This window comes from Accipiter gentilis, chromosome Z (genome assembly GCF_929443795.1).
Source record: "Accipiter gentilis chromosome Z, bAccGen1.1, whole genome shotgun sequence".
NCBI classification, from domain to species: domain Eukaryota; kingdom Metazoa; phylum Chordata; class Aves; order Accipitriformes; family Accipitridae; genus Astur; species Astur gentilis.
This window is the reverse complement of record NC_064919.1, coordinates 33,516,256-33,542,292: the sequence shown is the minus strand read 5'-3', so window position 1 is coordinate 33,542,292 and position 26,037 is coordinate 33,516,256. Positions and strand designations below refer to the sequence as shown.

The 26,037-nt window shown below is 43.1% G+C and overlaps 1 long non-coding RNA gene across 4 annotated transcripts in view; it reads left to right on the top strand.

Moving 5' to 3' along the window:
• Positions 1 to 22,464, top strand: part of LOC126036507 (uncharacterized) — a 38,528-nt gene extending 16,064 nt beyond the window's left edge. For 2 of the 4 annotated variants that reach the window (XR_007505168.1, XR_007505167.1), the window contains exons 4-5: positions 5,915 to 6,020; positions 18,381 to 22,464. This is a non-coding gene — a long non-coding RNA (uncharacterized LOC126036507). The remainder of the gene's footprint in view (positions 1 to 5,914; positions 6,021 to 18,380) is intronic. The other 2 variants (XR_007505169.1, XR_007505170.1) reach the window with 2 other exon arrangements.
• The last annotated feature ends 3,573 nt before the right edge of the window (positions 22,465 to 26,037 follow it).

Here is a 26,037-nt window from a genome sequence, read left to right as displayed (position 1 = left end):
TGCTACTAGAGATGCCTTCTTGTAAAAATGGTTTCCAAATGTCAAGTTTTTTATGAATTAATTTGTTTGTTGCTCCCTGCTGTGTCCCAGGACACTTTAAAAATGAGACTTTTTTTCAAGAGTTTTATCCTGCTGTGAATATTTATATACATCAACCTGTAATAAACCCAAACAATTTTCTCATTAGCAATGCAGTCTGCAGAAGTTAATTTCTCCTGTGGCTGTGTCAGGGACACCATGCACTTGAAGTAGAGGAGATGAAAAAAGATTTCAAAAAAGAGGACTCAAGATTAACATCATGGACTCTAATAGAAGTCTTGAAATTAGCTCTTTTATCATACCATATTTATTGTTTTAATTTACTTCGGTGGCATTTGGTATTGGTGCATGAGTTATGAATGTCCTTGCATACTGCATGCATAAGGCAGAAAGTAAAAGGATTTTATAGAGCCCCTTCATATGAGGAGTACCTGAACCAGACCATGGCGCTGAATGAAGTTAGGTGAAAGCAGCACTAAAGGGTTTCCACGTGGGACTCCCTAAATGCTGAAGTGTACATGGTTTCAGAGAGGTGTGTGTTCAACAAGGGACCTAACCTTGGGCTTCACTCCGGCAATCTTTGTTGCAGAGTTTAGAGCAGTCTTTTGGATATTGTCGTGATTTTAGCCCAACCAGCAAACGAAGATGCTCACTCGCTCCTCCCCCCCACTGGTGGGAGGAGGAGGAAAAAATATAACAAAAAATTCTTGTGGGTCAAGTCAAGGACAGCAAGGGATCATTCACCAGTTCTGGTCACAGACAAAAACCAGACTCAACTTGGGGAAAAAAAAAAAAAATCAATTTAATTTACTACTAGTCAAATCAAAACAAGGATAATGGGAAGTAAAACCAAATCTTAAACCACCTTCCCCCTACTCTTCCTTCCTGGTTCAGCTCCACTCCCCATTTTCTCTACCTCCTCCCCCCCAGCAGCTCAGGGGGACGGGGAATATGGGTTGCGGTCAGTTTGTCACACATTGTCTCTGCTGCTCCTTCCTCCTCAGGGAGAGGACTCCTCACTCTTCCCCTGCTCCAGCATGGGGTCCCGCCCACTGGAGACAGTCCTTCACAAACTTCTCTGGCATAGGTCCTTCCCATGCGCTGCAGTTCTTCATGAACTGCTCCAGTGTGGGTCCTTTCCACAGGCTGCAGTCCTTCAGGCATAGGCTGCTCCAGTGTGGACTTTCACATGGAGTCACAGCCATCTTTGGGGGCAACTGCTTCCCCGATCACCTCCATGTGCTGCAGCGGTATCCCCTCCTCCAGAACACCTCCTCCTCCTGCTTCTTCATTGACCTTGCTGTCAGCAGAGGGGTTCCTCTCACATTCCAATCTCCTTCCCTGCTGCAGGTTCCACTTCTTAAACCTGTTCTCCCAGAGGCACTACCACCGTCACTGATTGGGTCAGCCTGGGCCAGAGACAGCTCTGACTTGGAGCCAGGGAAGCTTCTAGCAGCTTCTCACAGGAGTCACCCCTGTAAGCCCCTCCCCTGCTACCAAAACCCTGCCACACAAACCCAAAACAGGTGTGCACCTTTATGCTGGAGGAAAGTCCCCATAGCTTTGGCAGCTGGAAGAAGAAGGACCCTGCAGTGGTCTTTGCTGCCCATGTCTCCAGCTGGGCTGAGTGGAGCTCTGGTGTCAGTAAAACTCTGAGTCTGGGTTTCCGAACAGTGAAGTGCTTGTGGATGACAATAGACACTACTGCTAGACTGAAGGTCTGTGTGCTCCCAGCTCTGTCGAGGCTGCGGGGAAGTCAACAGCTTCCTCTGTTGGTGTTCTTGCACCTGGCAAACACCTACCAACCTCCCAGGTTGGTGCTGTGGGGAATGCAGGCGTGGGGTGTGTCTGTCAGGGTAATTTTGGGGAGGAAGAAGTGAAATGAAGGAAACAAGTCATGGCATTAATGGGGCAAGAAGGCAAAAGCCAGCAGTGGTCCACAGCACTGATGAAGGTGGCATAGTATCTGAGCCAGCAAAACTATCATGACTTGCTGGGATGCTAGTCACCCATTAGTTGGTGTCTTGTTCCCATCCCACTAATGCAGACCAGCGGTTCAGAGACAGCTGGAGGTGCAGCATCTGTGTGTGGGTGAAGAAAACGCACATTTTCCTGCGGGGCAGCATATGAGCTCCACAGACCAAATAGAGGCTGGTTGTGTATTTTCTTTTCACCTGTCAGAAAAGTTATAGGGTGACTGTTGGGCTGCTGATGCTTTTGCTTGGGTGCAGCTCTTGAGACCTCTGTTTGTTCCCACAGCAGGATGTCCATTTCTGTCCTGTTAGCGTGTCCATCACCACAGCACCAGATCTTTGCCACGAGCAAAGAACAGGGCTAATAACTGTTGTGTGTAGATCTTCCCTTGCTCTGTTCCCTGGTGGGGAGATCTCTGTGGTGCTTTATTAAATAGCTGATGTTCTATGTGCTGTTTGCTCTCCAGTAAACTCCAGCAGTGGAGATGGAGCTTATAAAAGAGATAGCATCTTTTCCCCTGTTGTTTGTCTCAATCTGTGCCCATTTGTAAGTATTTAGCATTGACAGGCTCTACAGATGTGCTATTGTTTCCTTTAGATGAAATCCCATGGTCACACAAACGTCAAAACCTCACACTTGCTCTGTCTGTGTTGCAAGAGCCTTCCTGATGCAGTAGCGATGATGTGCAGAGTGGTGATATCTCATCTCCAGAACTGCCTCTCCTCAAAAGCTGGACCGGACAAGCAACTCTATGGAGCAGAGCAGGCATTCCCCCAGAACATTTTCAGTTTTGTTTCCCATTCAGTAAAAGGTTATACTGGTGGCCCTGTGAAGCTTGCTTCTTTTTTTATTCATTTTACTCATTCAGACAGGCACTGTGATAGCAGTCACTGAGTTCAACCCTCTGACTGATGAGTGTCCTCAACTTGCAGGGGAATGCTGTCCATCTGGAAGCCAGTGCAAATACGGAGGAATAATACTAGGATTTTTTTTCAATGATCCAGTTGGTCCCTTTTGGCTGGACCCTATGTTGGTGTCACAGGTGTCATGGTCTGGGCCGTGTCCAGCACAGCTTAGAGCTACAATCCTGGGCACTGGCCAGGCAAAGGCATCTGCATGAGTGATGTATTATGACCTTTTCCATCTCAGATTTTGTTCCATCGTGGGAATCCAAGTGGGATTAGGAACTGAAATAAGAAATGAACAAGGGATGTAATAAAAATAGGAAAAAAACTGTACTGAAGGGAGTTGGGGATATGATGAGGTGGGGAACGGCAGGCAGTTTAGCTAAGAAATGTTGCCACTGAGAGTGACAGGCACCTGGTTTAGTATTTGGAGATGAACAGAGGGTGCTGGAAAACTGGCTTTCTACATGTGGAAAGAGAAGGTACCTGGGCTCAGTGCTTGTCTGCCCATTTATAGTCAGAATAAGCTGCTTGCTAGGTCTGCTTTTCAAGGCTCATGAAGGTACTCAGGAGCTGGTGCTGGTCAGAGAGAGGAGAGGGTCTGGACCTGGTGCTGCAGGGTCAGTAATGGCAGAGCACCTTGATGGCTGTCCTGGACTCACAGCCACTGATAGCATTCAGTCTTCCTGAATTTGGAGACTATTAGAAAAAAAGTGGAAATCCCCCTGACCTCCTGTCCCACATTTGATGATTCCTTGGGTTTTGTGCAAAAGCAGACTAGGTCTTGCAGGAGGGGAAGGCAGGTAGCAGTATATTCCAGATCAGGCCCAGGAAATGGGAAAAGACCTGCTGAAGAGCTTGTTGGAAAAGCAGGCTGTGTTGAGGATCTGCACCAGTGGGTGCATCTGCAGAAGAGAAATGGAGGGAACACCATGAGATCACTGCTCAGAAGGCAAAAGGAAAATGAGGGTGCACTGGGAGGACAGCAAAGAGGGAAACCTATGTGCAGTTCTCAGGTCACCTTTCATTGTAGAAAGCAGCAAACTGGAGGTCCTTCAGAGGGGAGCTGTGACAATGAGAGGAGTTTCTGAAATAAGAGAAGAGCTGGGGCACTCAGGGGAGAAAGACAAGACAACCCTGTTTACACATACATAAAAGGCTGCTGCAAAGATAAAAGAGTTAGACCAATTATTTTCAGTCATTGGCAAAGGCTATTCAAAGAATATGGATTTTGAGGGCCAGCAAGGAAAATCATTGAAATACTTCAGTGAAACTTGTAACCTGCCAAGTTTTAGTTCTCTTGAAGCAGAAGGAAAGGATTTCAGGAGGTATGGGATCAGCAGTGTAACCAAGAATACAGCTGGCAACCTGGGCCAGCTGTGAAATAGCCAGTGGATGGACCTTTCACACTAGAGAGTTTGCAGGGAAGAGCTGAAATATGCTGCTGTGTGAAGGGATGCTTTTCTCATGCAGATCCTGACACAGCCCCAAATCTCAGCCTCTGCCTTTCCAGGAGAAGATACAATTGCTACAGTTACAGAAGGGCTCTTTTAAAATGGGGAAGGAGAAGTCAGCTTTGCTTTTATTTTTGCGATTAGCTAAGATTTCATAGAGAATGTGGTGATATGTACTTCAGTCCAGTTTTACGAATGCAGTAGCTACACCTTGTCACTCTATATGGATTTACACTATGCATGTCACCGTGGTATAGTGCAGATGAGTCAAACAATATGGCCTATACTTTCCCCAGAAATGCGAAAGCATGTAAGGGAATGGTAGTAGATTAAGGTCTTGGACTGCGGCACAGGACTCCACAGTCTGCCAAGGTGCTGTGTGTGTACCTCCTTCCTTCTCATGCTCTGGTCAATACAGTAAAATAACGGTGCAAACTGGGTACTCTGGGTTGACTCCAGCTGTATGAATGCAAATTCTAGCCAGAGAGAGTCAGCAGCAAGAGCAAGTTGTAAGCGGTAAATCTAAATGAAAGATCCAATTAATCCTCACCTGTTTATCTTAGTAACTTCTGCTGAGTGGTCTGTGACAAAAATGCTGGAATATTAAACCAGGACTATGATGTAAAATGCATTTCCTATCTCTGACGAGTACAATTTCAAGCTAGATTCTCTCATTCTTACTTATACTCAGTAATAACTTTTTGGCTTATGTAAATCCATTTGCTTGGTAAGAGACAGATTACTGTATAATGGTCTGGCCAAATACTATGGAAAAATTATAGCCTGGTTTTGCTTATACCTAACTCTAGCCCTATCTCCATTTTTGGCATGCACTGTACTTTATTCTTGAATATTTTTTAGCCCTGCTGACGTGTCAAACTAGATACGCAAGACCATATTTGTACCGTCTTTGTTTATTTGATCAAGCACTTGATCTAGTGCTTGAAATTTCTTCCCTGCGTGGCCTCTTGCAGTACTCTGCTGACAACTAATTCACTGAATCTGGCATGCAGTAATTCTTTAGCACTAAGTTTCATGTTTTCATCCGGTCCAAAGTTATTTTCCCCCTTGCTTTCTGCCTTCCTTCTCTGGCAGCAGTTTTCACCCCAGTGGAAGGCTGCTGCATGGAGGGCATGCTGCCTGCAGACACCCTGTCAGTACTTCTTTCTTAATATTAGCTGTAAACTGGCAGCTGGAGAGTAGGTACAGAACCCATTCAGCCACCCTTATCAGCTGGCAGAGGGAAGGGAAGAGAAACCTACAGCCACTGTAGTCATCTCACACCAACTGGGCTGGTAATGTGAGCAGAGCCTGCTGCCCACTTTAGGATAGTTTACGGAATCTGCAGGAAACCTTATTGTATATAGAAGAGAAACTAGCACAGTAACTGGAAATTAAATGTATTCTCCCTACATCACAGAGAAAGCAGTGTTTATTTGTACTTGTCTGTATAATCTAATGTAGTGGTGTGCAGCAGCCTGACCTCTGGACTGATTTTGCAGTTGGGCTTACATCACTGGAGCCTGTTCTTAATTTCCACAGGAGAGCGTGAGGGGAGAATTGAAGATGCGTTATTCCTACAGAAAGTGTGCAGTCGCAGTGAATAATGAGTGATGTCTCTGCAAGTAGCCCTGCAGTCCTTTATGAGGTAACGTGGTCTTTGACGTCAATGGGAGGTATGCTTCCACAAAAGCTGAACAGGGACTGCAGGATTTGGTTTCATGGGGTTTTATGAAGCGCAACTGTCAGAGCTACTGAAAGAAATCAGGATGTATTTCACTGGCAGCCCTGCTGGTGTATCTATTCATGATGCTTTTTGCTCTTACCTTGGTTTACTGCATTGCTTCTCTGGTGTATATTTTTGTGTCCACACTCTCCAGTCAGTTTTTCTTCACCTACTCTGCTAAGGTGATGAAGTGGGGGAGTAGGCAGGTTTGTTCTTCACCAGCTTCACTCTGAGTCACTCTTGCAGGAAATGCAGGGGCACATGAGCTTTTGGGAATTCAACAGGGTGCCAACCTGCTGTCTTCCTGTTCAATTTGGGTAGAAGAGCACTGTTCATAGCCTGTGCTTGCAGTACGACCTCTAAGCCGGTAACACCCAGTTGTATGTTTGTGCTACTCTGGATGGTCAGTTCCATTGTTTTTTGTCTCCCTGTGGGGGACAAGATCATGAAGGTGCAGGGGAAAACACACTTCTCAAACAGAAAAGACTGAGAGCTTAAGAGAAATATGTGCTTTTGGACAGCAGGGCTTTGGCAGTGGGTGCAAGAGAATAGACTATCTTGCCCACTCATTTGGTAAACTCTGATAAGGACATATCATCATGAACCCAACTTATTTTTCCTGCCTGGCAGCAGGCCACTTGATGTATTTGTTTAGTGACAAGCTTCACTTCCACATCAGGGTAATGTTCACATTCTCTTTGATAGGTTGTATTAGGTATCTTTGTTTTGTGAGGCTGATTTTAGGGAACTCTTCCCTCTCCCCTCCCCAAGCTGGGAACTTCCCACAATCCCAGCAAACAACTTTCATTGTTGTGCACAGACACCTGTATTTATAAAAACTGGGAAAAGCTTTTCTGATCTTGTCCTAAGGCAACTGGCAGGGATGAGCAAAACATGAGTATGCCTATGTGTGCATGAAGAGATGGGACCTGAGGATGAAGCCAGCAACAGTTCTAAGACCAGTCTTAAATGTATGAAATGCATTTTCAGAGTTGGGGATAAAGACAGTTATTTGCAGTATCTCAAGGGAGGTTCATTGGACAGTGCTCAATTTTGGGGCATGGAGCCCCATGGGGAATTTGGTGCCTGAGGGGAAAGACTTGGCTAAGTTCACGTGAAGGTTGCAGTGGTCCTGGTGGGTGGAGGGAAGCAGGCATAAGGAAGAGCAGTGGCCAACACTAGCCACTTTTCTTGCAGGGCCACGTCTCCTGGGCAAGACTTACAAGAGAGGGAGAAATTCTTGTCACGTTTCAAGAGGGGGATGAATGAACTTCCTAGATAGTGAGGAGCACAGACCTGTCTGGCTTTTTGGTACTTTCTGTGCTTTGATAGCTTCTGTGCAGATTTATGGCTGTGTTAATGTAACTTCCCACTACCCAACCCCCGTCTAATTCCCTGTAGTGTCATGATGGGGAGGGGTTATGCTTTCTCCATTCATTCATTTTAATGGAAGAAAGGGACAAGGAACATTGGTTTGTTGCTACCTGGAGCCACTTTCTCTGTGGTTTGTGGTCATTTCTGTATGTGGTGGGCTGACCTTGGCAGGATGCCAGGTGCCCACCAAGCCGCTCTATCACTCCCATCCTCCTGAGGACAGGGTGGGTAGAAAATAAGATAGAAAAACTTGTGGGTCAAGATAAAGGCAATTTAATAAAGCAAAAGCAAAGGCCATGCACAGAAGCAAAGGAAAACAAAAGATTTATTCTCAACTTCCCATCATCAGGTGATGTCCAGCCACTTCCCAGGAAGTAGGGCTTCAGTACATGTAGCAGTTGTTCCAAAAGACAGATGTCGTAATAAAGAATGCCCCCCCCCCCCTTTCTCTTAGCTTTTATTGCTGAGCAGATGTCATATGGTATGGAATATGCCTTTGGTCAGTTTGGATCAGCTGTCCTGGATGTGTCCCCTCCCAAGATCTTGCCCAGCCCCAGCCTACTGGTGAGGGGTCAATGTTGGAGAGACAGCATTGATGCTGTGCAAGCACTGCTCAGCAGTAGCCAAAACACTGGTGTGCTACCAACACCTTTCTAGCTACCAGTACAGAGCACAGCACTGAGGGCTGGTGTGGGGAAAATTAACTCCATCTCAGCCAGACTCAATACAGTGTAATATCACGCTCTTTGTTTTCACAGTTTCTAAACACTGCCATCGTTATGGAGCACCACCAGCAACTTGTCTTTCTATGCTAGAGCAACCTGAGTACTTGGGCTTGTAAATAACATCCATTTCACTGGTGTGACAGCTAGAAAGGTTATTTGTCCAAAGACCCATAGGAAATAAGTGACAGGAGGAGAAAAAATCTGTGCTGGTCTTCAAATTACTAAGTCACCATGTAATCAATTAGGTTTCTCCTAGGTGAGGCCGTTACCCTGTTTGTTTTGGTTTAGCCATATGTAAAACCTTGTATCACATCAGTCATTTTCCCTTGTGCTGCATAGAAGTTTTTGAGCCTGTAGACCTCAGTTTTCTTCAGACATGTGGGAAAAATCCTGCCACTTCTAGATTTGCAATGAAGCCAAGGGATGTAGTGATGAAGTGAAGATCATATTTTGATGCTGAGTGCGGTGCTTGGGAATAACTGTTCTGAGTCTGGCCACCCTGACTGGAATCTTGCCCAGTGCAAGGGAACACAAGCTGGAGATGAGAGGCCGGGACTCCAGCCTATAGCCATTGTGTGTGGGGGATGCTGGTGTCCACACTGCATTAATGCCTGTGGACTGTGTTGGTGTGAAAATCACTCACCAGCTAACAAGCTCACTGGAACACAGAGTGTGTGAAAGAAGGGGTGCTGCTTTGTGGTAACATCCCTCTGGTGTCTTAATGCCCAAGTACTCCCTTGACAATGAAAGCAATCACAATGGAAAGTGCCAGATTGTCTGTACTGGTGTGAGAAAATTAGGGTGGGGAATGCTGTGGAGAAGGGATGGGTCACTGTGCAATATGTTTGCCAGCAGGATTTCTCAAGTGGTACATGGGATCTGGGAGCAGTGCCAGCCTCTGGCAATTCTGCTGTTTTTCATTAAGTTGTGCCTCTATCTGAAACTGCTGGGGACTCAACCCCAGTTCTGGAAAGCTAGGTCACTGGTGTCAGAAGACTATGTGGGTGGTGTAGGTCTTTGCTAGAGTGCTAGCGTCCTGATGGGGGTTGTGTAGGCAGGGTAACACAGAAAGAGGTCAGGTGCAGACTGGTGACAACTGGTGTTCCTGGTGGAAGCTGTGTTGGGGTGTCCTATAAGCAGAAATAGTCACTTCCTTCCATTTTGGAAGTTTTCTTAACAGGACTGGGTGGTGTGCTATGTTCTTGGTGCCAGTAATCAGGGGAGTTGGTACAGACGTGTACTGACTGGATAATAAATTAATGCTCTAAAAAGCCTCATTAGTTAAAGCAAGTCTGACCAGAGTTCAGCACAGCTTGTGACACAAGGGGTATTTTCCTTTGCTTACTGGACACTGTATTTGCCTATCTGGTAATCAAGCTGATTGGTTGGTTTAACAAAGAGTTTAAAGCAGTAAGCTCTCAGTTAGTTAGTTTCTAGCAGTGCTATTTTCATTCTTTGAACTTGCCACAGACCCGTCAGATCCTGCTTCTGAGGAAAGCGAGGCTGGCTCATGACATCTTGCTTCACTGGGCTAAAAACACTGGATGGGCAGTTTCTGTCTTCCCAGTGTTGTAGCTGTGATGGTCTGAGGACACAAGGCAAGATTTTGGGCATGAATAATAAGTTTTACTAAATTAGCCAGTATAATGGATAAAGCAAATTACATAGCTGGGTATTATGCGAGCTTTCAGACACATGACTTTTCTTCAGGGCCACTCTAGATATTAATGTATGTTTTCCAGTCTTGCTTGGTAACAACTAGAAACTGTTCCAGCTCTCTTCTGCATTTTTTGTTTGTTTGTTTTTGTTTGGCTTCTGTGCCTTTTTGGGGGAGTTGGGGTTTTTTTTGCTATTTTTTCTTCTGAGTTTATCTTTGCTAGAAGTCTTAGGTCTAGACAAGAGTGTAAGTTCGTGCCAGGCAAGTGCTACTCTATGTGAATATATGCACACAAGATACTAGTGACAGAAGTGTCACTAAGTGTCATGGACAATCATTCTTCTTGGTGGCTGAATAATTTTTCAAACTGTACTTTAAAATGTACTTATGTGATTGCTCTGCTATCTTGAGCAGGCCTCTGCAATTTTATGTAGATGAGTTTTCCACTTTACAGTGGGAGGCACATGAGATGAAGTCTGATTGTTTTTATTTAGGTATTTGTACACAACTCTGGCATTTCATTTTGCAAAAAAACCCAGGTTATTTTTATACAGAAAAATGCATGTTGTTCATTTAAGTGACTGCAGCAATTCCGCCAGCTCAGGCATTAAGAATCCTTTAGTAATACTGAATGTTTTCCAGAGGACAACATAACGTGACAACATTTACTTCAACTGCCAGAGCTGAAGTTGTGAAGTTGGTCATCTTTTTAACCTGAGTTAGTACATCCTAACCCAACCACCGTCTTAGCTAGTGACTACATCTGGGCCTTTCTTAGCTTTAATATAATTTGTAGTAAGAAGCAAAACCAGATATGTGAGTCAGTGGGGAAGTTGTAAATTTTACAGCATAAGTGATAAGAGTGTAGCACTTTTACTTTTTCCTAATGTCCTCTATGGATCTGTAAGCAACTACACTGGGTAACAGAAGTGAAAAATAAATGGTTGGTTTGGGAATTTCAATGTAGAAAGAGGTCACCAGTGGAGTCAGACAAGGGCCTGTGCTGTTAAACATATTTATAACTGTTATGGCAAAGGAAGTGAATAGTGAGTAGAAAAGTTTGCGGATAATACTAACCTTATTCAGAGTTTTAAAGATAAGGCCTGTATCAAAGAAGGATCTCATGAGACTGACTGCAGAATAAACAGGCAGCTGAAATTCTGTGTAGGCGGATGTGAAGTAATACCCATGGGAAGGACAATCCTAGCTTTACACATAAAGGGCTCTGAGCTGACTGTTTCTACAGAGGTGTGAGATCTTGGGGTTACAGTGGAGCTATGGAAATGTGAGCTCAATGCACAGCAGCAGTAAGCAAACAAGCAAGGGCACAGAACAACATAGCACTGGGTAATACTAGGAAGGGAGCAGGAAACCAAATGAAGAACACTGTTATTTCACTGCACAGTTCCATGGTGCTCTGCGGGTAGTCCCTACCATGCACAGTCCTGAACAGTGACAGAATAGAATAGTTATGTGGAAGGGACCTACAATGATCCTCTAGTCCAAATGCCTGAACCACATCCAGGCTGCCCAAAAGTTAAAGCATGTTATTAAGGGCATTGTCCAAATGCCTCTTAAACACTGATAGGCATGGGGCATTGACCACCTCTCTAGAAAGCCTGTTCCAGTGTTTGACTGCCCTCTCAGTAAAGAAGTGTTTCTTAATGTCGAGTCTGAACCATCTATGACACATCTTTGATCTGTTCCTATGCATCCTGTCACTGGATCCCAGGGAGAAGAGATCAGCACAGGCCTCTCCACTTCCCCTCCTTAGGAAGCTGCAGAGAGCAATGAGGTCACCCCTCAGCTTCCTTTTCTGCAAGCTAGACAAACCTCAGCTGATCCTCACAGGACATACCTTCCAGCCTTTCCACCATCTTTGTTACCCACTTCTGGACACATTCAGGTGCCTTAACATCCTTCTTAAATTGTGGGGCCCAGAACTACACACAGCGATTCAAGGTGAGGCTGCCCCATCACTAAATACAGTGGGACAGTCACCTCTTTTGACCGGCTGGCTATGCTGTGATGCACCCCAGGATGCGGTTTGCCCTCCTGGCTGCCAGGGCACACTGCTGACTCATACTGAGCCAGCTGCCAACCAGCACCCCCACATCCCTTTCTGCAGGGCTGCCCTCCAGTCACTCCTCTCCCAGTTTATACTCGTGTCCAGCATTACTCTGTCCCAGATGTGGAATCCTGCATTTATTTTTGTTAAATTTCATGCCATTGTTGATTGCCCAAATGTTACAAGGGTTATGGTCAAAGACGAAAAGGTTCAGAAGGTGGTGGTATGGATGAAATAAGGAATAGCTTCTACTATCCTGGCTTCTTTGGAGTTGAAAACCTGGAAAGTACCCAAAGGTCTATGAAATGATAAATGGCATGCAGGAAAGTGAAGAGGAAACTCATTCTTTCTTCTGGTCCAAGGACTAGAGGGCTTGCAAAGACACTAACTTGTAGTGGCTCAGATCAAACCGGAAAATATCTCTCTCCAAGGAGCTCACACCCAGGGAAGTCTTTGTCACAGGCATACTGCAAGTTTTATACAGGCTCATAAAACAGATGGCAAAAGTCATGGGAGAAAGGTTCACTGAAGGTTATACAACAGCCCACCATCTCTGACTTGGGAAGCTGCTAGCAGAATATCACATTATGCTTGCTGTCTTCACATGCTTGTGGTCACAGCTAATGGCAGGGTACTCGGGACCTCTCTTATGGTCCATATATTTATTCTTCAGTTAGAAATAATGTTTGTACTGAATGTACAAATGAGTGGTTGCATTGTTTTTCCCTTTTCCCTGACTTAGAAAATGTTCCTTTCTGGCTACTTTAGCATCTCCAGATCCAACCAAATGGGATGGTATTGGTCTTCTTGGAGCTCCACTGGCAGCCTAAGAGGGAAGTCTTGTGCCTTTGTGCTCTGTACTGCTCCAGCTGGTTCTGTCCCTTGCGGACCTCTCAGGCTAGCTTTCATGAGGACCTGGTGCAAGATAAGAATTAAAAGCTCTGGGAAGAATCCATGTAAAGAGGTGTCTCATATTTGCAGTTCATCCAGTTCAGCAAAAACCAAAACATTTCATGCAATCATGTGCTGGTGTTCTGGGACTGCACTGTGCGTTGGGATGGAAACAGATATCAGATTCCTTGCCCCAGTGCGACTAGATTTTGTTCTCTGTCCCACACTGCTCATCTTAGGATGGAAATGGGAGTTTTTACTGTCTAAAACCTAAAACATAGAGGATCACAACACTGAAAGGTACTGAAAGTGCTTCTAACCCATCAGTGGGCCATGGCGAATACCTAGGAGAAAGGCAAATACACAGTGAGCTTTCTTACCATAGTCCCCAGCTCCCAGCACAGGGTCTTCCTGAGCCTGGGGAATCCTTGAAGTTAGAAGCTGGATTTTATTCCATGGATTTGCCTGATTTGCCTAGAAGACTTGCCTTCTTACTAGTCCAAACTGGTGTCACACTTAGAGTTTGTCCCTGGCACCTGCAGGCTGAGAGCAAGACTGGGGCATCACTCAGCTCCATGGCATTTGACAATGTCTCTGCCTGTGTTTATTTGGTAACATGTATGTTCCTGTCTGTCTGTCCCTCCAAGCCTGCAAAGAGCACTGCCTCCTCCACTGTTACTTGACAGTGGGGCAATGAAACATCCTCTAGCTTCCAAGGAGTGTGCCCTTGCTTTGAACCATGTTAGTGTGGGCACCCTGGCAGGACTTTGCCCTCTTGATGTGCTTGAGGATGTGCTGAACAGCATCAGGCATGTGGCCCAGGTAATAATGAAATATCATGCATACATATCTGTGCTGAAAAGCTGGGTTAAATATCTTAACAGTGGTGAGACAAAAACACCCCCCCCAAACCCTCAGGAAAAAACAGTAAAAGAAGATTGTGTTCTGTGAAACAGGATCCAGTAAGGATTGTCCATGGATGAATGGCAAGAACTATCTGCCAAGTGCAGTCAGAGATTTTGCTCAGAGGGTCACGGTATCACAGATCAGAGTAATACTACTGCACTGGAAAAGGTCTGAAACTGTTTCCAGAGAAGGCTAAGCTGCTGACTCCTCACACAATACTGCAAGAATAGCTAATGCTGCTTGAGCCTACTGCAAATTGTCTATTTTCTGTCCATTAATAATTTTTTCCCTGTATTGCAAGGAAAAATTTCATGCTAAGTTCCACATTGTGTCATCTTTCTCATATTGACAGTTCTCCTGTGCCGCTATTGAATTAGCCCTAACAGAATTATTTTCTCCCAGATTCTTCTTCCTTAAAAAGATTCCAAAAAAGCTTTGGAAATAATGTGAACATAGTTGCCTATAAATATGAAAATCTGAAAGGTTTCTGACACCTAATTTTTCTCAACAGAAACTATAACATCTTTTTTCAGAGCAGGTATGCATATGTTACAATGACAACAACTCTGTTAATAAATTATTCCATTTGAGAACAAAAGAAACAAGGGCAAAAATCAGAAGTCTGTGAAGAGTTTTTAAGAAGAGGGCAAATAACAAATGCATTGCAGATTTTCTTTTAACTTTCCTGTCTGATGCATTCTCTTGAAGCATAAAAATGTTTTAAGAACAGTACGTGGGGAAATTTTGAATCTGAGCTCTGCAAAAAGGAAAAAGAAGGTTGTCAGGTACTTTAAAGAGATGGGCGTAGTATTAAAAATGTCATTATATATACTGAAATAGGTGTATCAAAACCCCACCTCTAAGTTATTAGAATCAAATCACAAAATCTTTAGCATATAAAACTAAAGGTGAAATAGAATTTTATTTCTTGTGAGAAAACAAAAAATCAATAACCTTCAAATCATTTCTAACATGAATGGAAGTCATAACATGAAACAAAACATTATCGTTTATCCTTGAGTCATGAAGTGGAAATAAAAGACAAGTGGAAGATTTGAGCCAATTACTGCCTCAGGACACATCACCAGAACTTCACTGAAGTTACAGCTGTAGCTGTGGGCTGAATTAGACCCCAAATACAAGGCTTAAGGAGTATAATTTCTACTGATATAGACTGTAGCTTTGTATTAATAGTAAGTGTATCCTGTGTAATTCTTCTGCATTACGTGTGTACAATTGCTCTTCCTCACTTCCAAAATAGAGTATAGCAAATCTGGCAAAAGTGCATGTGGTTGATGGAATCAGTCTCTTTCACCTCCATCACTCCTTCCACCTCTGTTTTCTGACACCTAAATAAAAGATTATTTTATTCATAAGTTTGGTTACTGAAAATCACAATATGAAAAAGGTTGTATTTATGGAGGGGAATGCTCTCAAAGTCTTCAGGAAAGATTTTTATTATGCATGCATGGTTATCATTATTATTCAAAGCATTATTATTTTATTGTTCACATATTAGAGTTACTGAATAGTTAAAACATCTGATGGATAATTTATGAGTGGAAGAAGAGGACCTCCCTGTTTATTAAGATGGGCACACAAGCAGACAGAATCATATAAATCTTACATGACCATTCAGAAGGAACAAAAATTTGTATTATGTCATTTTAATGAACAAGGCCTAGGTTCAGATTAACCAGGGCTGCAGATATTATTTGCAGATATTGTGATTTTTAGTAGAGGTTTATGGCAGTGCCACTGCTAAAATTCATGACTTTTAAATTTTCTTGCCAAGCAACAGAAAGAAAGAGGAGCACCGCTGTGCAGGATGAACCTGTGCTCATTCAAGCAGGTCTGGTCATGGCAGACAGGCAAATGCTGTAGGTTTCAGTGCTTCCTCCTTGGTCAAACTTTGTTACCAATGTGGTTCATGGGAGAACTGCTTTGGGTGGCAGCAGAGGCCAATCAATGCAGGGCTGGTCAATGCATTGCACCTTGGCTTTTAACTGTGGAAGAACTGCTCTCAGGAGTGAACACCTGGCAATAAAGTTTGACACCTGTTGCCCAGTACAACATGAATGCTTCAGATGATCAAGGGGATGTTAGGTTAGAAGGGTTGACAGGCAGCATACTCTGTGTGGTTACAAATAGTACCAGACCTGTGCCTCCACAGAGCCACAGAAAGGCTCAGCAGGTGGTGAGTCCTGGACACACAAAGCGATGGACTCACGGTTGTAGCCCAGGGAAAACAGTGTAGGGATCATCTCATGAACTATTTCTTCTCTCAGACAGCTGGGTGGAGAGAGTTAGTGTGGCATCAGCTAAGTGAGCACCAGGGCTGCCTGCTCACCTGCAAGGTGGCCTTCACAAGGGCAGCAGAAAGTCTCCAGAACTGATTGCCTCTTTGAGGCTCCATGGTAAAAGCACTGCCAAGTAGCACGGAGTTTCAAATACTGGTTATCTCATGTCAGAGCCTGTGCACAGAGTTCTGCACAAAGGGCATGCTCAGTGAAGTAAGTGGGAGCACCCTGGTACTTCATTTGGCCAGGACTGCCTTAGTATGCAGATCTACTCCACATGTTCCTTACCTTGGTGGAGCAAGAGCAAGACTTTGGTAGGACTCTTGAGTGATTAATCCTGAAGGTCAGGTTATTTCTGTTAATAACTTTCTCATCAAAGCCTGTTTCTTCATCTAGGAGGAGTTTCCCACGAATGCATAAGGGCAGGTGCACACAGATGAGTCCCAGTCTGTGCGGATGGACTACTATGGTGCTATAGTATTTGTATGTGTTTACTTCTGTCCTGGTTTCAGCTGGGATAGAGTTAACTGTCTTCCTAGTAGCTGGTACAGTGCTATGTTTTGAGTTCAGTATGTGAAGAATGTTGATAATACTGATGTTTTCAGTTGTTGCTAAGTAGTGTTTAGACTAAAGTCAAGGATTTTTCAGCTTCTCATGCCCAGCCAGCAAGAGAGCTGGAGGGGCACAAGAAGTTGGCACAGGACACAGCCAGGGCAGCTGACCCAAACTGGCCAATGGGGTATTCCATACCATGTGTGATGTCACATCTAGTATAGGAATTGGGGGGAGTGGGGCTGGGAATCGCCACTAGGGGACTAGCTGGGTGTTGATCGGTGGGTGGTGAGCAATTGCACTGCGCATCATTTGTACATTCCAATCCTTTTGTTATTGCTGTTGTCATTTTATTAGTGTTATCATTCTCATAATTAGTTTCTTCTTTTCTGTTCTATTAAAACGTTCTTATCTGAACCCCTGAGTTTTACTTCTTTTCCCGATTTTCTCCCCCATCCCACTGGGTGGGGGGGGCGGGGGGGAGTGAGTGAGCGGCTGCGTGGTTCTTAGTTGCTAGCTGGGGTTAAACCACGACAACTTCGTACCCAGGAGCCATGCTCTTTAGGACATGCTTTAGTTTACCATTTTGAATGCATTAGAAACTGCATGTGGGTAGTAATACCTCCTTAATTTTTTATCCAGAAATGTATTTGCACTGCTTAATGTGAGTTCCCCTGACAGTCTGAGAGACCATTTATACTTCTAATATGAACCCCTAACTGGTGTGAAAAATTTGCTTTGCTTTGTATCTTCTGTTAGACAGACTAATGTACAAGCTGTAAACTGAATTGAAGACGTATTTGGAGCAGCATACTGTTCTGATTTTTTTCGCAAAAACTTCAATTAAAAACTGAGTTCTCTGCCTAAATCCAGCAGTTTCAGCCCCTCCTGTATTTTTTTACTTTGTAACATGTTTATTAGAGCTACGATGTCATAGAATAGTTTAGGTTGGAAGGGATTTCCAGAGACCTTCTAGTCCAACCTCCGGCTCAAAGCAGGTCTAATTGGATTAGATTGCTCAGGGCCATGCCCAGTTAAGTCTGACAACATCTCTGGGCAACCTGCATCAGTATTTAACCACCTTCATGGCAAAAATATTTCCTAATTGTAGGGTTAAGTTTATTCCATGTGGGTCCCAGACAATAGAACACCAATATGATAATTAAAGTCGCCACTTTATTGAGCCTAGCTGTTCATTCTTATGCAATTCTCTAAGCTGCCCAGAAGCTCCAACTGGCTGCTGCATGCAAGCATTTGGTGTCCACACGCACAAACATAAAATGTGATTGGTTATATCAATACTGTCTACGTGTATAAACATAAGATACAGTTAGTTATACTCACTCTCTACACGTGCATAAACACAGGACATAATTGGCTATATTAACTAGAGCATGCAAAACTTGTCTCAGTCCAATTGGCCAAGATAAGCCCCTGAATTGAGGTTGTTTGTGCCAAGTTCCCTTTATCGTGGAATGTGCACCTGTGTTTTTCTAATTGGGATCTTTCTTTTTCTATCTTCTTGTTTATTCTGTTCAAGGCCTTCTAAAGGCGTCTGGAATGCTCTTGTGACCATGAGCTACTTTCAGGCCCAGTAACTAAGTTCCATATAATTGAACCCTACACCTACTACTTAATCAGATCTTCCCACGTTCTAACTTGTGTTCATCGTTTCTTGTCCTGTCACTATGCATGTCTGGGAAGGGTCTGGCTTTATCCTCTCTATATCCTCTGATCAGGTAGTTGTAATGAACAAAAAGATGTCCCATTTCCCTTCTCTTCTCCAAGATGAACTTTTCCTTCTTCCAGAGCCTCTCTTTGTACATCATTTGCTCTGACTCCTGACCATCCTGGTGGCCTCCAGTGGACTTGCTCCAGTCTGTCAATGCCTGTTTTGTACTGTGGACACCAGAACTAGACACAGGACTCCAGATGCAGTTTTGCAAGTGCCAAATAGAGGGGAAGGATCACTCTACTGGACATGCCAGCTACGCATGTACCAATACAACCCTGGATGCAGTTGGCCCTCTTTGCTGCAAAGACACACTGCTGATTCATGTTTGACTTGCTGTCCACGAGGACCTTGAGATCTTTTTCTGCAGAACTGCTTCTCTGACAGTCAGGCCCAGCCTGTATTGTTGCATGGGGTTATTCTATCCCAGAAGCAAGACTGAATTTTCTCCTGTTGCACTTCACCAGGTTCCTGTGGACCATTTCTCCAGGTCCCTCTGAAGAGTAGCCTTTCCCTCCAGTGAATTGACCACTCCTCCCAATTTGGTGTCATCCACAAATCTGTTGAGAGAAGACACCGTTTTATCATCCTGGTCATTGATGAAGACATTAAACCATCTTCGTGCCAGTCTTGATCCCTGAGGGATGCCACTGGTTCCCGGTCATCAGCTGTCCAGCCAGTTTCAACCCACTGCATTGTCCACTTATCCAGTCCATATCTCACCAGTTTGGTGGTAAGGAGATGTGGAGGTTTAAGCCCAGCTGGCAATAAAGCACCATGAGGCTGCTCCTTCACTCCTCCCCAGCCCCTCCAGTGAGATGGGGAGGAGAATCAGAAAGGAGAAAGAACTAAAAAAAATAGCACCTCGTGGGCTGAGATAAGGACAATTTACTGGGACAACACAACAACAGTACTAATAAAAGAATATACAAAAAGAGTGATACATAGTGCAACTGCTCACCACCCAGAACCTGATTCTCTGCACTCGTCCCACAGAGAGAACACACACCACACACCCCACACACCCCCGCTCCCCAGTTATATACTGAGCATGGTGTCACATGGTATGGAATAGCCTTTTGGCTAGTTCAGGTCAGCTTTTCTGGCTGTGCCCCCACCCAGCTTCCTGCGAAAGTTAACTCTATCCAAACCAAACCCAGGACAGGAGACTATGGGAGATTGTGTCAAAGGCAGTATAAAGTCAAGGTATGCAACATCCACTGCCTTGTCCATGGCACTGGTCTCCTCATGTGGAAAATGATGAGAAGCAACCTTGAGTGAAGTTCCTCCAAAGAATTGTCTAGCAAAAGCAAACCTTCCAGGGACAGTGCTAGCTGCATGGGACTCCTGGGGACTGGTAGTCTCACTTAGAAACAGACAGGCTCCCTGTTGAGGGTGTGCTGTATGTATTGGTGGCATAGCCCATGTCCTTGAAGCACCAGAGGCAGAAGGATCCCTCCAAAAATAGCCATTATCTATTGTTCCAGACAGCACATTTTGGAAACAAGTGTTGCCTCTTCAGTGTGCTTACCAGGTGCCCTATGGTTACAGGAGGCTGACCACTGTCTGCTCTTATTTTTGGCAGTTAGTTTTTCTGCAGTCTTATGTGCCAAAGAATCTTGCAGGTCCAGCCTCAGGAGGAACTTTAGTCTTCTATCTGAGTATACTAAGCAAAGAAGGCTGTTGCTTCTGCTTTTCTTGTCCAGTCTTCTTCTGAAGGCCTCGTAGATGTCCCAGTTATGACCTGCAACTTTTGTGCCAGACAGGCTAAGGGAGAGGTTGTGTTATAATGAGGCAGAAGAAGGGGCACATTGCACAAAAATGTTTCAAAATCTGCTGGCTAACTGGAAGCTGCTGTAAATTCAGTTATGTGAAGGACTTACAGCTCTGTGGATTGTAGTCACAGATCCCGAAAGGCAGAATAATTTTTGTTTAGCTGCTGACTTTTAAGCACATAAGTCCATCTGGGGTCTTTCTGACTTTGTATCTTGACCCCAACAGGCATCAGGAATGGGTGGTTAGAGAAATAGTATCTGGCAACTGTGCATTGGCATGCACACAGACCCTTGAACAATGCTGCACCACTGGAGCTTTCTGGTTGTCTGGAGCTTGGCAGCTCCATGACACAGAACTTGCATTTGCATCACTGTGCTTAATTATTTGGGTGAACTGTGGACTTTTCTGGTCACATCTCTTGAACTTGCTCAAGACAGTACCTGAAAGTGGTCCTGCTGCCTTCATTAGCTTGCAATTGATAAAAAGCCTAAATACCCTCTCTCTCAGAAAAGTCTTGGGACTTTTTAGTATGTCTGTTCTTAGTGTCCTGGGAAGGCAGAAGGTTTGTTTAAATATCTGTGTTCAAAAAGTCACAGTCTGTGGTCACAGTGGCTTGGCAGAAGCATGTGAAATGATTCATCAGAGGACATCATTGCTGCTTTGGGTAGCAGGGCTCATGGTGGCTCACAAGATCTCCTGGAAGATCATGAGAATCACCTGGGCCAGAAAGTATGATAATTTAAACTAAATAATTTGGGTGGGTGGGTAAATAGTGAGTCACTGGACGGGGCCTTCATAACTACATTGTCAACTGCAAAGTGAACCATTCACTAGAGGGATAAGCAGAAAAAATATGAGATCTCAGCATATTATGAAATCTTATGATACCAATGAAGAGGGGGAGTTTATGAGAGAAACTTTGAGAAATAAATTAATTATATTCCTTAAAGTTGATCAAGAGTTTGTAGACAGGAAGACAAAGTTTACATGGAAGAGTTCTCTGGAGAAAAGAGATCTGTAAGCAGTTCTGCATTCAGAATTCATGTGAGCCACTCAAGGCTAATAACTGGGAAGGACAATCTATGCAAAATATTAAAGAAGAGGACAGTTCTTCTCAGGGATACTGAGGGCAGCAGTCAGGTTTTACCTGCACGCCAAAGCTCACCTCTCTCTTTGATGTTTTACAGAGGGTTCTGGCCAACCTTACTCTGCCTTTGCAGTTCTTGCATTACTTAACTACAGCATGAGCTGCAAAGTCCACAGTGTAGGGATGTTCTACAATCCTGCCTTCTCGGTGCTCACAGAAAGGATTAAGGATTATATTGCTGCTGGTGTCAGTGTGGAGGAAAAGTTGTTATAGGTATAAAATTCCTCTTTCACACATACACACAAAAAGAAATGGGATTCTGCTGTTTTATTAAGCACTTGCTCAAACCTTACAGAGAACATTTGTAAAGCATGTGAGTACATTTCTGAAAACAAATGAAGTTCTGATGCCAATTAGGTGTTGAAATGAATACCATTAATGCAAAACTCTATAGCCAAAGTTTTCAAATTTTAAATATCTCTGTTTGCACACTTTACTGGCCAAATGACTGTGTTACACAGGCTGTCTGTCTCCAATGTGCTCTACCTGCAAGATCACGGCCACCTGAAATGAACCTTGGAAGGTCATTATTTTTATCTAAACTACAGAAAAGGTGAGTTTTAAGGGGCTTAATAAAATATGCAAAGTTACTAAACATGACCAAGCTAAATTATTCCATTTGAGAAGAGCACACATGTTTTAGGAAATGATTAGACAGTGGAGAAACTCAGAGGTGTGATCTTACTAGGCAATGTTGCATTTTGTGCAGTAGCATGATATGCCTTGACAAATTGACATGTGCTGAGTTTGCTAAACAGAAGCTTTGAAATACTTTCCTGGGTTTTTAAAAGTCCTCAGCTGATCAGACCAAAAGAGCCACTAGTCTATATGCATGGATAAGAGCTTATTCTGCTCTGCTTTGCTCATCATGATGTCATTTAAATTGGTGCCAAGGATGCAAAAAAGGTTTAAAGATTTACCTTTTCTATTTGTTTTGTGCTTCTTGTATGTAATACCTGCATGTTATGGAAAGGAGCATGGTCTTCCATGATGGAGTTCCAGTCAGATTTCTGTATTTAGTGCCGTTTCCTGCTATATTATTTGGACTGACATGGGGCTGGTATTTCAATGTCACCTTAATAGCAATGAATATCTGTATGTAAGATTTTATGTAAGTGATTTAGACATTGCTCTTCTGTCATCTCTCTGTAATATTATTTTGTGTTCTTCTAGAAGAGAAAAATATTCTAGCTCTTGTTTTTATCTATAGACTAAAATAAATAACTAGAAATATTCAGAAAGAAATAAATTATTAATGCCCAATGTATTGTCCCACTTTTATTTATCTTGAGGATATGTTTACATTTTGCATGCCTCTAGATGAATAGATGAATTTTTCTTGGTTTTTTTAGTTGCTGTTTTCTATGAGGAAAAATTATAGTGTTGAGAACTAGAGACTATTATAAAGTGTGGCCGCTGTAGTCAAGAAGTGTGTGTTTTCTCTGGGATGAAATGAAATGTCTCCCTTATTCCCTGTAGAGGAGGGAGTGAACATAAGCAAACTAAGTTATTTTTACTCCTAGGCACTGTAAGGAGACTGAATCAAATTGGCTCTGGAGCTGCGTTCTACTTGTCTAATAGGTTACTTTTTTTTTCTTTTATGGGTTTTTGTTTTAATACATTTCTGATGAAAAAGGGACATGAAACACTCCTCTGAAGAAATATTTTCTTGAAGAACTACCTCTTTTACCAGATCTGAAAGCTCATGTTCTTATGCAGATTGATATTTTCATAAAAGAACTGTTTTTCTCTACCAAATGTTGCTACTATAGATGCAATCTACAAATGGACCTTTACAAGGTAATGATTTATATTTACAAAAAATGGGTTTGATATAAAATATAGTTCAGAACAGAAAGGATAAGAAATTTTTGAGTGATTTTTGCAAAGTTCATTTCCAGAATACAATTCAGCATAACCCATGTATATAGTTCAAGGGTCTGTAAGTTCAGCCCACTTCCACTGTGTTTCATGTTGGAAAAAGGACAATGATCTTTCTTCTCCTTTGAGAATCAAGTAATCTGACTAACAATTGGCATCTGGGAGCTGGAGCAACAATGGAGGTGGCTTTTCATGAAATATGCAGCTACCTTAGGCACAGTAGTAGGAAGGAGGCACAAAGGTCAGTTTTAATCTCTACTTCCTGAAATCACCAGAATTTTGTATCTGAACCACAAAAGCAATGAAAAAGGAAAAGTTTTTCTGTGTTTACTGATTGACAGGTAGTTCCCCATTTCTTCTATTTTTTGTGACTTTTTTCTGTAACTAATTTTATGTGTGAGATTTCACTTCAAATAAACTTTTCCTTACTGTGCCCCTTATCCTCCCTAGAAAATGACTTTATCAAAAGCAAAGCTATCACCAATCTTCTGCAGGATAATCATGTGCTTTGGAAACTCATGTAGCTCTGCCTATTTGCAGAGCTAAAGAAGTGGTCCTTAGTGATTTGGGTTAATTTTATTACCCTGTGATTCTTTCAAATATATTTCTGTTTGTCTTCTGTTTTTCTCAGGCAATTCTAGCATGAATGGTGTCTCTAATCTGTACAAGTTGAACAAGAGTACTTTTAACTAAGTTACTTAAAATTCAGTGCATCAGTGTGAATCTTCACACCTCAGAATTTGAATGGTTGTGTCTTGTCATTTCAGCATCCAGCTATTTGTCCAAAATGACTGGATTTGGGCCATATATTTAACATCATTTTGTTATATACTAGAAACTGGGGTTTAATTCAAAATCTCCTATGTCAGTTACTTGGCAATCTTACTGAGACCACTGTCTCAAATTTTTAAAGTGCTAATTCTTAGGTAGTTCTTTTGGACACACTAACTCATACTCAGGTATTTTATGCACACATTGGCATATGGTTAAATATTTTGAAAATGACCTTTTCATGGCTAAAAAGGATTTACCTCTGATTTCTTTGTATTTCTGATCCTCAAGCTATAAACTTGCATTTTAGGGAAGAATTTTAGAGAACTACCTTATGTTGTAAATCCAAACTTCAGAGGTTACAGAATTTCTTCGGGGTTTTTTAGCTGCAATTTTTTCCAAGTAGATGATAATAGATTTTTTTTTATTTTTAAGAGCTCTTTCTTTGAGTTAAATAACCATTATCCTTTAAGTATAGGTTTCATTAGGATGGACTATCTTGGAAGGAGTTTATCCTAAAACTTAAAGAATTTGCCCAGCTTCTGTTAGGAGTCACTGCTGTAATACAAAAATTGGTACCTGAAACTCTCTTCATCTCTCTTCGATTTATCTTTTTTTTAAAAAAAAACAGTTTTTACAGGCTTTTCCAATAAAAGACTGACTGAACACTTCTATTTTTCTATTTTGAAGCAAACTTTTCTTTTATGTCTCCATCACAGTTTGTTTGGGAACAAGAAATACTTTTTGATGAAGAAGAATCTCTTCATTGCCTGTATTGCCTGGTTTTCCAAGTCAGGTGTTAAAGGTCTATCAAAGTCTGAAAAGTTGAGGGATTATTGCAAGTTCCTTGATTAGTCACTTCTTACTTTTCTTTCTGTAATGCCACTCTATGTCCTAAAATATCTTAACTAAACTTTAGGCTGCTGCGTCCACTGTGTGCCCTTTGACTGCAGTAAAAGCATAGCCATCCAAAGAGAATCTGTTTTAAAGCCAGAAAATCAGTATCAGATGAGTTTACCCTTTGGAGAAATGGGCCTGTCCCACCACAGGGAAGGACACAGCCTCAGAGGACACTTGACCAAGCTCCCCTTATGACTGCACATCCTCTCTGGATGTGCAGGTGTGTGGGGAGTTTCAGTCAGCTCATCTGAAATACAAAGCCTCATCTTCCAGTACCCTCCATTAAACTGCCTTGCCTCCTCATTGCCATTCAGTGATGGTGCCAAACTGCATATGTTGGTTGGGCTTGGAGAATAAGAACCATGAAGGTGGTCTGCACAAGACTGCCTATTTAAAAATAGCTGTCTTCTGGGGTTGAGCGTGTTTCCCAGGTGAGCTCAGGATACTTATCATGGAGAGACAGGCTCCAGTCACTGTTGGTGTCAGGCAGCCTGCTGATTTCTGCTGGGAGCTGCTCCTCTCTTGCCATTGCTAGAGCAGGTCTATCTTGTTGACGTGTTCTCTTAAGAGCTAAGATCATTGGTTCATGCCAGTTTGCATGCCTCTGGGGTGGCAAAGGACTTTTCACAACTCAAGACAAGTCAGCCCAGGAATGCCAGAATGTAATAAAATTTCATTGGGTTCAGAAGGTAATAAAAATTACACTAAAATAGCCTGCAAGACTTAAAAACTCATCCTGGCTTTTCTTAGCCTTTCCATAATCCTGGACTTTTTATCCAGGAAACTTTTCTTGTTTGGGGGTGCTTAGTACCTGTAAACTGTTCTCCTTTCACTTTGATGCCTGTAGGTCAGAAGAAACCAGCTCTGTGAGGGAGGCAGGGTCACTGAATCTGCTTTCTATCTGGATTTATTGCCCTCTGTGTACCTGTAAATCTGTAGTCAAAGAGCTTTGGAGCCAGCTCCCTAAGAGCAATGAGGTTGGTTTGCAAAAGCTGCCTCCAGCTCCCTTCCCACCACTCCCTGCACAGCACCTGCCTCTCGGGAGTTCTCTTACGTTTAAAGGAAATGTCAGCCACTGCAACCTGCGTGTGAATGCTTCAGGGTCGAACGCCTTCGTCTTCCTATTGAGTGTGCTCCCCTGTACCTGGGAGGGCCCAAGAAGCTCTCTGAGTTATCACAACACCAGCCATCTTTACTTCTGGAGCTCTTTTCTTCTCGTGCAGCAGGAGCATCACCATGTCTCTGGGTATGTTTTCTGG